This window comes from Rhinoraja longicauda, chromosome 17, assembly GCF_053455715.1.
Source record: "Rhinoraja longicauda isolate Sanriku21f chromosome 17, sRhiLon1.1, whole genome shotgun sequence".
In the NCBI taxonomy this organism is placed as follows: domain Eukaryota; kingdom Metazoa; phylum Chordata; class Chondrichthyes; order Rajiformes; family Arhynchobatidae; genus Rhinoraja; species Rhinoraja longicauda.
In genome coordinates, this window is record NC_135969.1 from 22,504,704 (window position 1) to 22,516,968 (window position 12,265).

The following is a 12,265-nucleotide window of genomic DNA, read 5'->3' on the forward strand; positions in this document are numbered from 1 at the left end:
GGCAGACCAATTGAACAAATACTTTGGTTCTGTCTTCGCTAAGGAAGACATAAACCGTCTGCCGGAAATAGCGGGGGACCGGGGGTCTAAAGAGATGGAGGAACTGAGGGAAATCCAGGTTAGTCGGGAAGTGGTGTTAGGTAAATTAAATGGATTAAAGGCAGATAAATCCCCAGGGCCAGATAGGCTGCATCCCAGAGTGCTTAAGGAAGTAGCCTCAGAAATAGTGGATGCATTAGTGATAATTTTTCAAAACTCTTTAGATTCTGGAGTAGTTCCTGAGGACTGGAGGGTAGCTAATGTAACCCCACTTTTTAAAAAGGGAGGGAGAGAGAAAACGGGGAATTATAGACCAGTTAGCCTAACATCGGTAGTGGGGAAAATGCTAGAGTCAGTTATTAAAGATGTGATAGCATTACATTTGGAAAGTGGTAAAATCATCGGACAAAGTCAGCATGGATTTACCAAAGGCAAATCATGTCTGACGAATCTTATAGCATTTTTCGAGGATGTAACTAGTAGAGTGGATAAGGGAGAACCAGTCGATGTGTTATATCTGGACTTTCAGAAGGCCTTCGACAAGGTCCCACATAGGAGATTGGTGTACAAACTTAAAGCACACGGTATTGAGGGTTCAGTGTTGAGGTGGATAGAAAATTGGTTGGCGGACAGGAAGCAAAGAGTAGGAATAAACGGGTCCTTTTCGGAATGGCAGGCAGTGACTAGTGGGGTACCGCAAGGCTCAGTGCTGGGACCCCAGTTATTTACAGTGTATATTAATGATTTGGACGAGGGAATTGAATGCAACATCTCTAAGTTTGCGGATGACACGAAGCTGGGTGGCAGTGTTAGCTGCGAGGAGGATGCTAGGAGGCTGCAGAGTGACTTGGATAGATTAGGCGAGTGGGCAAATGCATGGCAGATGCAATATAATGTGGATAAATGTGAGGTTATCCACTTTGGCGGCAAGAACAGGAAAGCAGAGTATTACCTGAATGGTGACCGATTGGGAGAAGGGGAGATGCAACGTGACCTGGGTGTCATGGTGCACCAGTCATTGAAAGCAAGCATGCAGGTGCAGCAGGCAGTGAAGAAAGCGAATGGTATGTTGGCATTCATAGCAAGAGGATTTGAGTTTAGGAGCAGGGAGGTTCTGCTGCAGTTGTACAGGGCCTTGGTGAGACCGCACCTGGAGTATTGTGTGCAGTTTTGGTCTCCTAACCTGAGGAAAGACGTTCTTGCCTTAGAGGGAGTACAGAGAAGGTTCACCAGATTGATCCCTGGGATGGCGGGACTTACATATGAGGAAAGACTGGATAGACTGGGCTTGTACTCGCTGGAATTTAGAAGACTGAGGGGGGATCTTATAGAAACATATAAAATTCTTAAGGGGTTGGAGAGGCTAGATGCGGGAAGATTGTTCCCGATGTTGGGGAAGTCCAGAACCAGGGGTCACAGCTTAAGGATAAGGGGGAAGTCTTTTAGGACCGAGATGAGAAAACATTTCTTCACACAGAGAGTGGTGAGTCTGTGGAATTCTCTGCCACAGAAGGTAGTTGAGGCCAGTTCATTGGCTATATTTAAGAGGGAGTTAGATGTGGCCCTTTTTGCTAAAGGGATCAGGGGGTATGGAGAGAAGGCAGGTACAGGCTACTGAGCTGAATGATCAGCCATGATCATATTGAATGGCGGTGCAGGCTCGAAGGGCCGAATGGCCTACTCCTGCACCTATTTTCTATGTTTCTATGTTTCTATGATATGTAGCGATTGATGAGACCCAGTGCTATCCTGGCGATATGTAGCGATTGATGAGACCCAGTGCTATCCTGGCGATATGTGGCGATTGATGAGACCCAGTGCCATGCTGACGATATGTGGCGATTGATGAGGTCCAGCGCTATCCTGGCGATGTGGCGATTGAAAGACCGGGACTGCCGGCGTGGAGGCGGGGCTTCTGCGTCATTTCATGAATATGTATAGCTGGTGAAACGGTCACCTCCACTTAGCGCCGCCTGGCTTGCATATTGATGAGGCATGGTTGCGTCGGGAGGGAGTGTGCGCGTGCGCGTGCCGCTGGGCGCGATGAGGTGGCCGCGCTGGCCCCGCCGCCATCTTGTTTGTTTGTGCCCGGGTCTCCAGGCGGTTGTGACCGAGTCGCCCGTTGCTCCGCGGCCCAGTAAGGGAGGCCGGGGGTTGGCCCCTTGCCAGGGTAAGTGTACCTGGCCGGGTTGAATTCTGGGCGCGCCAACCGGAGGGAGGAGGAGAGGATTTGAGTTGAGAGCGCGGGCAGGACGAGCGGCGAGGCCTGTCAGGGGAGGCCCGGGTGATGGGATCTTCGGTCCAGGCGTGACTGTGGGTCGGGATGCGGGTGGGTTCCAGATTGCCCCATCTCATGCCCGTGGTGAGGGATTTGTTTATACTCCCCACGAGGCCCTGGGCGTGCGACCCTTCTCCACCCACCATCCCCTCTTCCCTCACACCCCCCTCTCCTCGCCCACTCACCTCTCCTCGTCCACCCCTCTCTCCATGCCCACCCCTGTCTCCTCGCCCACGCGCCCCCTCTCTTCCCCCACGCACCCCCACCTCTACCTCCTCCTCCCCCGCACCATCTTTTCCTCCCCCTACCCCCTTCAACTCTCAACCTCCCCAGTTCTCCCTCTCCCCCCCCCAATTTGTTTTTTTTGGAGTATCTGAGGTATATATTATTATGAGGCATAGATAGGGTAGGTGACATCTATTTCCCAGGGTGAAAGTTTCAGATACGAGAGCATAAGTTTAAGGTGAGGGTGACAGTTTAAAGGAAATGTGTGAGGCGTTTTTTTTTTTTACATTAAAGCTGTTATGTGCTTGAAATAGTTTGCCAGGAGAGGTGGTAGAAGCAGATATGATAGTAATTTTGGAGCATTTAAACAGACACTTGAACATAGAGGGACTATGAGGGACTAGATACGGACTATGTGTAGGCAGATGGGATCAGTTGGATTGGTATCATGATTGGTGCAGCTATGGTGGGCCAAAGTTCTATATTGTTATTCACATTTGGAATTTGTGACGAGGGAACAGATTTTATGTTGCTTAAAGGAGGCAATGCCTTCAGTTTTCCCAACAGAAATATCTGCTAATATCTGTTGTCAGTCAGATATTTGGTCAATATTTTAAAGATAGTTGAGGTTTCAGTGCAACTGTTGGTGAGGTGAAGGTGGACATTGGTGTGCTTTCAGACAATGTTGACAAGGAAAGCATAAAATCAAGGTATAGAGATATATCCACTAATTATTTTCGTTAAAAACATAAAACGGAAAATGAAACAGTCTGTCTGCTTCAGTCTGAGGACTGAGAATTAATGTGTAGGAAGGAACTGCAGATGCTGGTTTAAACTAAAGATATACAAAAAGCTGAAGTAACACAGCGGGACAGGCAGCATCTCTGGATAGAAGGAATGGGTGACATTTCAGGTTGAGTCCCTTCTTCAGACTGAAGTCAGGAGAGAGGGAAATACAGAGATAAGGAAGTGTAAGGTGTGAAAATGAAACAAAGGGGATTGAGATCAAGGAAAATTTAGAATAGATCATTGTTAGCTGGGAGAAGGTAATAACAAAGCAAACTGATAAAATTTAATCGGAGACAGACAGACTGGTCGTAGAACTGGAAGCGGGGGGGGGGGGGGGGGTGGAGAGAGAGGGAAAGTAAGGGTTACTTAATGTTAGAGAAGTCAATATTCATACTGCTGGGGTGTAAGCGGCCCAAGCGAAATATGAAGTGCTAGTCCTCCAATTTGTGGTGGGCCTCAAGCGACAATGGAGGAGGCCCAGCACAGAAAGGTCAGTGTGGGAATGGAAGGAGAGTTAAAGTGTTTAGTAACCGGGAGATCTGGTAGGTTTAGGCGGACTGAGCGGAAGTGTTCAGCGGAGGTGAAAGCTCCCCCATTATCATTATCCAAAAACTGAATAGATACAGGCATGTCAATACTACAGGAATAGGAGAAAAAAGTGATATCCATCAGAAGTTGATTTGCCTCCAGATACCTAAAACCTTTCCAAGCTGTACGAGGCTCAAGTGTAATTATATTACTCTGTATGTGCTTAGATTTGAACAGCGGGACAACAACAATATTCAAGAAGCTTTATGTGCCATCCAAGATAACGACGTCTGTTTGACTGGCAGCACACACCACTGTAAATGTTAAGTCCTGCCACCTGGAAGAGGAAGAGCGGGTTGGGGGTGGGGGAGGAGGAGGAAGAGCGGGGTGGGGGAGGAGGAGGAAGAGGGGATTGGAGAGGAGGAAGAGGGGGTTCTTTACTGGAACTTTCAAATTGTCAACCTTTAACTTGTAAGATAATAACATAAGGTGAATGGAATGGAGGAATGGAATGCCCCTGTAAATATTCCTCCCAAGTTTGATGCTATCCCAACTTCAAAATACATTACTGTTTCTTTATAGCCTCTGAATCCAGATTGAACAGTACTGTGAGAGTACCATCGCCAAACAAACTGCAGCTCAGCACTATCGCTATGGCAAATGGGAATGCACCGTAAATGCTGCCATTTCTGATATACATACTCCTCAAATTAGATTTATGTAAAAAAACAGAACGGCTATGGCTAAACACCCTGTGGAGCACCACGGGTAGATGCGTGGTTGCACAAAGCAACACCATATTTATGGAGACTCGAGAAACTGCAGATGCTGGGATCTGGAGCAAAAAAACAAGCTGCTGGATGAGCTTGGTGGGCCAAGCAGCATCTGTGGAAGCATTGATAGTTGATCTTTTGGGGACTGGTGCAGATAATCAACCAAAAATGTGACTATGTCTTTGCCTCCACAGGCGCAGTCTGATGTGTTGAGTTTCTCCAGCAGTTTGTTTTTGCTCCCTTGCTCTTATTTCCGATTACATCCTTTGTGACTCAGACCTATTTTCTGCTGCTCGTTATTGACAGCGGTGCTGAGTCATTTTATTTTTAAAAGTATGTAAAGGAAGCAGGGGTTAAATTATTAAGCAAAATACATTGATGAATAATTCATCAACATTCTTTGGATTGTGGAACCATCCTAGTAAATTGGAAGTTGGAAAGTATAATACTGCTACTTAAGAAAGGGAGAAATACAGAACCATGTATCGGTCCTGGCATTAGATGTCAGAGTACTTTGCCATCAGGAATTAACTGGTAATGGCACTTACGAAATCATAAAATGCTTAGGTAGAGTCAAAAGGAAAATAGTGTTTGACAAATGTAATAGTTTTTTAAGTTTTAATTGGCAGGGTAGTTAAGGTTGCTACATTAGGCCTTCATGGGGTTGTGGGTAACGTGATAGCATTGTCGGAGGATTGGTTAAAGAACAGAATAAGAATTTTTATTTTGAGGGTGTCGTATAAGCTGTCATACAAAGTGGTAGAGGTGGGTATAATTATGGTACATAACTTAGATAGGTACATTAATAGAAAAAGTTTGAAGGGACGAGGGCTAGGCGCAGACAAATGGGGTTAGCTGGGTTAAACAACTTGGTTGACTTGGTTGAAGGGCTTGTTTCCATGCTGTGTAGGTCTATGACGATGAATAAACAGGTTATTTTCGGGACTGTTGTGGGCAACAAGGGTCAAGGTTTTGGCTTCACAGCTGTCACAGTTTATATTAATAATTTAGGTGAAAAAGTGTAGTTTACAGATGATACAGAGCTGGATGAAAAAGTGAGTTGAGAAGGGCACAGCCTACAAAGCATTTTAAAGACAAGTTTTTCAGACTCCACACATTTTTCAGACTCCAATACCACCTTCCCGAAGGTAGTAGTGAAATAAGAGCCTGGCCAGGGTCGTGTGGATGGGGATAAGGTATTGAATATTTTGGAACAAGATAAGTAACAATATTTTTTACAAAGGATTTAAATTTTTTGAAATGTTCTACTTTGGATGGCTGCAAATACTCAGTTGAGTATATGCAGTAGATATTTCATCTACTGCTTTTGTTTCCTAACTTTTAGGTGTCCAATCCCACCATATGCTGCACCATGTTGCACTCTTTTATCTGGTGCACACCTGAAATCACTGGTTCAAATTTTTAAAACTAAAGGTCTGATGGTCCAGCTCTTTGCTCCTTTCAAAAAGTTATTTCAGCCTTTTTGCAGCAAAGACATACAGCTAAGGTCTTAATGTCAGAGAAAGATACAGTACAGAAACATACCATGCTCACCATCAACCACCCATTTACACTAATCCCGCATTAATTCAATATTTTCTCCACACAATACCCCCCCCATTCTCATCCCCCACAAGATTCTACCATTCGGTTACATGCTATGGGCAATTTATAGTAGCCATTTAACTTACCAACCTGTACGCCTTTGTGAATAAACTGGAGAAACCCCATATTGATCCGGAGAGAACGTGCAGGCTTCACACGGACTGCACCCAAGGTCAGGATTAAACCCAGGTCTCTGACACTCTGATGCCATATTTCTAAAAAGGTGCATGACTATGCTGGTCAATTATGGTAATTTGCACAAGATTTTGTGAGCTGAGGTGCAATTATGCACTTAATTATCTTTTTATTAAATTGCAGAGGATATGTATAAACCTAGAAGATTCCATTAGAATTTTCAGAGCCAAATTAGGCATTTCACTAAAAGATTTCTGTCTCTTCTGGATTTGGGCAGTTGGTGCATTTTCATATTCGCATTCCCAGCTGATGTTATGCCTGAGGATCATTCCAGTATGGGCAGTTATGAGGATCAGCATTATTTTTCTCAGCAGTGCACAATGTGGTAGAGGCCAATCACTCTTCACAGAAGTAAAATATCTTAAAATTTTTGTTTCATTCGCTATTAAATTTATTTTGATACTTTTGCTCTGTATGATACATGTTGGAAGTGCTGTTTTATAGAGGTTTGTCTCTATTCGATACATCCAAAATAACCTATATTGGAAAGAAGCAAGGTTGTTTTCCCTAATATACTGGTTAATATATTTCTCAGCTATATAATTGAAAAACTAAAATTATATGCTCTTTATTTTAATGTTGCCTGTTGGACCTTGCTGTGTACAAATTAGTTGTCACATTTTCCACGCAGCAATACCAACCAAACTTCGGAAGTACTTTTCCAGTTGTGGATGATGTCCTGGAAACATGAAAGTCCACCAGTGGGCTTTCAGAATTGAACGTTACAATTAAGCATTGATACTTAAACCCCTGTCTTGTACTTGGCAATCTAAGATCTGATGTGTTCATTGAATTAGTAGCCACCACATGTATTGTGGAAAGATGAAAAGGATGACTTTGTTTCACAGATGTCACCACCCATAACCTTAGAAGAAGTGTTTTAAAAAAAGCTACCCTACAAAAACCTTTATTTTCAGCAATGTTACTTATCGATAAAAAAAAATTCCATAGTAGAGGTCATGTTCTGGGACACAGATGAAGGAATGAGATAGTCTTTATATTTTCCGCACAAAACCTGTTGAAAGATTGGGCTACCGGTTCAATGTCAGCAGCACTCCCAAGAGCCAGAGATATAGTGACCCCAGATGTACTGAATGATAATGGGAAGTAAACAAGTTGTCTGTTTTATGCTGGCATTTTTTAAACCTGCTGACATTTTTTTAATGCTTTTGTGAAATGCTCCACATATCTTACAAAGAATTCCGTGTAAAGTTATCTCCTGAACAAACTATGTTGATGAAGATTATCAAATATTGCCTTGTCAGGTTCAATGTGAGAGTTGTAATGGAAGACTTCTGCTAGATGTAGATCATGCAACTGAGCTCAGTTTATCTGAAATTGAATCTACCTTTCAACACTGCCATCAATCAGTGGCTTTACAAGATAAAAGTTTATGGAGAGTGACATTAAGTGCACCCTCATGAACTTTAGCCATGTGTTTGTGACGGTATATATTTCATAGCCATACCTATATCATTTTCCTCTTTGCCCCTCTATATTTGAAGGAATGTTTAAAAATGAGTTTTTGTTGTTGATTTATTCTCGTTATCCCTCTACTAACACCTCCCTTCCTCTTTCTCTTCCCCACCCCATCAAAAGCTCCAGGTGAAGTGTGCATTGCTGCAGCAGCAGAAACAAAGTTCACAAAGTGCTGGAGTAACTCTGGGTCAGGCAGCATCTCTGGAGATAGGTGAATTTTTGGGTCGAGTCCCTTCAGACTGATTATAGGGGCTATGGGAACAATAAAAGCTGGAGGAGCGGAGAGGCAGGACAAAGCGTGGCAGGTAATAGCTGGACAGAGGTGAGTTGGGGGGGGGGGTGGGGGGAGTTTGATAGGCAGATATTTGGAGCAGAGACCAGAAAAAAAAGCAAAAGGTGTGGGACAGGATTGAAGAGTTGCGAATTGTAAAATGGAGGATGGGCAGGGGAGAAATAGGTAGGAATCCAGGTGGAGCACACATGAGGGGGGAGCATAAAGGGCAGGGGTGGGGTTGTTATAGGTAACCTAAAATTGTAGAATTCAATGTTCATCCCTTTGGTTTGTAAGTTACCCAAGTGGAATATGGGGTGCTGTTCCCCCCAGGTTGTGTGTGGCTCCACTCTGGCAGTGAAAGAGGCCTAGGACAGAAAGGTTAGAGAGGGAATGGGAAAGGGAATTAAAAAGGATAGCATCCGGGAGGTCCAGTAGGCCTTGGCGGACCGAACAAATTGTTCAGCAAAACGAGTCTATGCTTTGAATCATTGATGTAAAGGAGGCCACATTGAGAACACTGGAAATAACAGACCCTCTATCTCAGCTGGAAGGACTGCTGGGGTCCTTGGATGGAAGGGAGGGAGGAGGAATAGAGGCAGGAGTTATTTTTCCTGTGGTTGCATTGGAAAGTACCTGGGGAGGAGGTGGGTTGGGTGGGAATGGTTCACATCCCTTCCCACCTAAACTGACCCCTCCCCCACGTACTTTGTGCAGGAGATACAACACCTGTCCCAATACCTCCTTCGCCTTCATCAAGGGACCAAGCAGCGATTCCATGTCGGGAAACTGATTCATTGGTTGTGGCAACACTTAGTTGTACATAACATGCTTTTTCCAATATTTGGTATGTCAGTGTTCTTGCAGCTTCAACAGATATGCACCTCTTTTTTATGGACTTGCTTAACCAGAATTGCCATAGAATCAGGTATATTGCAGATTATGAAGTTACAGGTTGTATTGAACACAGTGCTGCTACTGTTGGTGTACAATGTCTCTATACAGTGGGACAAAGACCCATCATTTATTTATTTGCCTCTGTACTCCACAATTTGAGACTTGTAATAGAAAAAATCACATGTGGTTAAAGTGAACGTTGTCAGATTTATTAAAGGGTATTTTGATACATTTTGGTTTCACCATGTAGAAATTACAGCTGAGTTTATACAGCCCCCCCCCCTCCTCCCCCCCCCCCCCTCCCCCCTTATTTCAGGGCACCATAATGTTTGGGACACATGGCTTCACAGGTGTTTGTAATTGCTCAGGTGTGTTTAAATGCCTCCTTAATGCAGTTATAATAGAGCTCTAAGCACCTAGTCTTTCCTCCAGTCTTTCCATCACCTTTGGAAACTTTTATTGCTATTTATCAACATGAAGACCAAAGTTGTGCCAATGAAAGTCAAAGAAGCCATTATGAGACTGAGAAACAAGAATAAAACTGTTAGAGACATCAGCCAAACCTCAGACTTACCAAAATCAACTGTTTGGAAGTTCATTAAGAAGAAAGAGAGCACTGGTGAGCTTACTAATCGCAAAGGGACTGGTAGGCCAAGGACGACCTCCACAGCTGATGACAGTAGAATTCTCTCTAATAAAGAAAAATCCCCAAACACCTGTCTGACAGAACAGAAATACTCTTCAGGAGTCGGGTGTGGATTTGTGAATGTCCACTGTCTGCAGAAGACTTCATGAACAGAAATACAGAAGCTACACTGCAAGATGCAAACCACTGGTTAGCTGCAAAAATAGGATGGCCAGGTTACAGTTTGTCAAGAAGAACTTAAAAGAACCACCACAATTCTGGAAAAAGATCTTGTGGACAGATGAGACGAAGATTAACATATTAGAGTGATGGCACTCTAAAGCTAAAGAGGAGAGAAGGAACTGCCCAAGATCCAAAGCATACCATGTCATCTGAAACACGGTGGTGGGGTGTTATGGCCTGGGCATGTATGGCTGCTGAAGGTACTGGCTCAATTATCTTCAGAATTCATTATGCTACTACCATCAGCAGTTGTATCATCAATGAAGTGCATTGACACATCCTATCTGCTCAAGTTCAAACAAATGCCTCAAACTCATTGGCAGGCGGTTCATTCTACAGCAAGACAATGATCCCAAACATACTGCTAAAGCAACAAAGGAGTTTTTCAAAGCTAAAAATGGTCAATTCTTGAGAGGCCGAGTCAATCACCCGACCTGAACCCAATTGAGCATGCCTTTTATATGCTGAAGAGAAAACTGAAAGGGACTAGGTCCCCAAAACAAGCATAAGCTAAAGATGGCTGCAATACAGGTCTAGCAGAGCATCACAAGAGAAGACACCCGGCAACTGGTGATGTCCATGAATCACAGACTTCAAGCAGTCATTGGATGCAAAGGACAAACAACTTTTATTTACATGACATTACTGTGTCCCAAACATGGTGCCATGATATGGGGGGGACTATGTACAAACACTGCTGTAATTTCTACATGATGAAACCAAAATGTATAAAAATGACCTTTATTAAAATCTGACAATTTACTCTTTAACCACATGTGATTTTTTTTCTAATATGAATCTCAAATTGTGGAGTACAGAGGCAAATAAATAAATGATGGGTCTTTGTTCCAAACATTATGGAGGGCACTGTAGCATTCATTGGGCTAATCAATTTGAATCCATCTTGCTTGACACTGATAGTGCTGCACATAATGGAATGCTCTTGTGTGAAAATAAGTTTGTCATTCACAAATGAGTTTCTGTTAGTTACATCTACCATGAATAGGTACAACTATGACAGATGGATTTGTGAGAACAAAATTAACAAGATTACTAATGAAAGCCAAAAAAAACAGTAAAACGCCAATAATTCAGCACGCTCTGGAATTTGGCGCTGGATTAGCAAATTTTCCAGATATTTAGATGTTATTCATCTTAAGTTTTTGTTAATTGCTACACAGTTTTGTAGTAAATTACCGAGTCAAACAGGTAGGTTTGAAGGGATTGCAGGAAATGGGACCCATGTCAGTTGAAAGGGAACTAAGGAACCAAGACTCTAGGCTGGAAAGGTGCACAACACACATTACCTGATGACCAAAATGCTGAAAGATCAGGATTAACAAATGGTTGGGTTATGGTTTGGACTGGTTGAGTCTGGACTACGATTGCTGGAAATACGGAAGAAGTAAATGCTGGAAATACTGTGCAGCGTATGTGGTGACTTGAAACATTTATATTTATGTCCCACAAATTCTGTTTCCATATTTCCAGGTTTTTTTCCTCTCACTCTGACAGCAATGTATCCTGTTTCAAGCTTGATTGCAAGCGGTGTTACTTAGTAAAACAAAGTATTAAATGGAGAATAAAACAGAACAATGCTCTAAATCAGCGTTTCTCAACCGGAGTTCCCCGGAACACTCGAGTTCTGCTTGAGGTCGCCAAGAGTTCCGCGAGAAATCACCCCGCCGTGGGAGTCTCCCCGAAAATGTGGCACCTAGGCTGGGCAAGGCAGCCAAATCTCGACCTCATCGGGACTTCCATGGTCGATCGGTGGGTTGCATTTGCAGCCTGCGGCCGGAGCTCTGGAACTCCGGCCCAGGTGGAGCCAGCACATCTATTCCCTTGGCCGGCTTGGCAGGCAGGTATCTCGCGCCGCCCCCGCCCACCCCCCCCCCCCCCCCACCACAGCAGCCTAGGTGGACCATTCCGGTACCGTTGTACCCAGGATGCTGTGACCTCCTTAGGTCAGGTAAAATGGATAAACCATTTTCTGATTATCTGGAACCAAGAGTGCCAGAAAATCAGTGGTGGAACTGTATTGAGTAAAGATTAAACTTAAGTGCAAAATTATATAACTATATTAAGTAATTAAGATGTGGTTAAAATATAAAACACAGCCGAAAAGCCAATTGCCACCTATTTGTGCTGATTATCAATTTATGTGCGAATTTACTTCAACATGTACTTCAATAAGCAAGATAACATTATACTCTAAATTACTGCAATTAGTGGTCATATGTGGGATTGTTTTCCCCGGGACTAGAACCAATGTAGAGCAGAAATGCACATCCTTGCTAATCGTATGTAAATGCATTTTT

The 12,265-nt window shown here is 43.5% G+C and overlaps 1 protein-coding gene across 1 annotated transcript in view; it reads left to right on the plus strand.

Annotated features, from left to right (window-relative positions):
- Positions 1-2,039: 2,039 nt before the first annotated feature.
- Positions 2,040-12,265, plus strand: part of ip6k1 (inositol hexakisphosphate kinase 1) — a 54,005-nt gene continuing 43,779 nt past the window's right edge. Inside the window, exon 1 of the mRNA XM_078414342.1 lies at positions 2,040-2,209. The gene's annotated coding sequence lies outside the window, so the exon portion shown is untranslated. The remainder of the gene's footprint in view (positions 2,210-12,265) is intronic.